Raw genomic sequence first — 1,642 nt, 5'->3', positions numbered from 1 at the left:
CTCGCTACGATGAATTTTCACTGAGTTATTGCTATTTGAAAATATTAAAAATTAGTGCTAAATTTTAAGTGGCCCGTTTTTTTTGCGTATGAGTGTATAACATTTGAATCAGACCATCGTGGCCTTGGTTTTAAAATCATAATTAGATGCTGATGTGGTCAAACACCGATCAACTCCGGTCCTTTCATTAAAAATGCTTACGAAATAAATTTTAGAATAGTGTTCGTTATGAGATTATGAGACATTGCTAGAGAAGGCATAAATGTCTTTGTGCACTTATAGACCTCGGCCAAGGTCTAGGTCTATAAGTCCACAAAGATGTTTATGCTCGTCTGCGTACGAAAATGATATGAAAAAATTTCATACCGCAGCAAGTGCAATATTTGATATTTTGTGTAAAAAAGTGGTTGATGAAGAAAAAGAAGAAAATACTAAAAATGGAAGATCTTCATAAAATTTAAAAGTGTCTGGCGATGAGTCCTGGAAACCACGCGGCTTCTCTTCATTATCTGGTATCATGACGCTAATAGGAAATTACACTGATAAGATAATAGACCTTATTATGAAGATCACTTGATAGGTTTTGATAGTCTTGATAGATTAAAATTTGATAATTCTCGATTAAAAAAACTTTTGATCGAATTAAAGAAATTTGAGCGTTGCTATACGGCTAAAGAAAAGTTTCTTGAAATCAAATAAATTTTTCTTTAGTTTGAACTTCATTTCTTGAAATCAAGTAAATTTTTATTATCGTCAAATGTATTTTTACTTCAATTTAAAAAAATCAACAAAAGAAACCGTTTTTAAATTGTTTAAATTTATTAAAACACTCAAGATTTTTCAAGACATTCAAGACTTCTTAAGACATTTAAGATTGTATGATTTTGAATCATATTCGAATTGATTCGAATTTTTCATGACATATTCGAACTAATTCAAAGCATTTTGATACTCATCTTTAGCTGTAAGTACGAAAATTGTTAATTATGTATATACCTAAAACTTTAAACGCGTTTTTATTGAAACTACATTTTTAAAATTGGCGTGCAAGATAACTCAAAAACTATTCATCTGATTGAGCCCATCCCAGCACACATCTAGATAAATACTTTCCTTATAAATTGAACCTTTATTTATAATTGTATTGTTTAAATAAATTATTTTGGTTAATATCTAGATCAGGGGATGCCCCTCCAATGACCTTGACATATGTTGTCAAGGTTATGACCCTGAGTGAGCTTCAACAAGTTTTAGCCGTCGCTCGTTATTCGTTAAAACGTTATAAACAAAAAAAGTTCAGATATATAACATGAGAATCCCTTGCTTTAATACGTTTGATAGTCGTGCACTGTAGGGGACCTCTCCCAATGACCTTGACCTTAACATATGTTGTCAAGGTCATGACTCTGAGTGACCTTCAACAAGTTTTAGTATTTAAATTTTAAAATAAAGAATACACACAATACATACTTCTGAATTAAGAATTTTAATCAATATTTACATTATCTAGTGGATATATTGCATTCATGATATCAAAGAATTTATCAATTCGTGTCAGGAGCGCATGACTCTCACCTTCAACTCTCCTCTCCCTCCCCCCTACTTCAGGGGCGCACGACTCTCACCTTCGACTCTCACCCCC

General features: G+C 32.1%; 1 protein-coding gene across 2 annotated transcripts in view; it reads left to right on the top strand.

Annotated features, from left to right (window-relative positions):
• Nucleotides 1–1,642, top strand: part of LOC108763249 (band 7 protein AGAP004871) — a 180,277-nt gene that overhangs the window by 71,495 nt on the left and 107,140 nt on the right. The gene's annotated exons all lie outside the window — the stretch shown is intronic.

This window comes from Trachymyrmex cornetzi, unplaced genomic scaffold (genome assembly GCF_001594075.2).
Source record: "Trachymyrmex cornetzi isolate Tcor2-1 unplaced genomic scaffold, Tcor1.1 scaffold1100, whole genome shotgun sequence".
Lineage (NCBI taxonomy): Eukaryota > Metazoa > Arthropoda > Insecta > Hymenoptera > Formicidae > Trachymyrmex > Trachymyrmex cornetzi.
The sequence above is the reverse complement of the archived record's forward strand: the minus strand, read 5'-3'. Positions and strand labels throughout refer to the sequence as shown.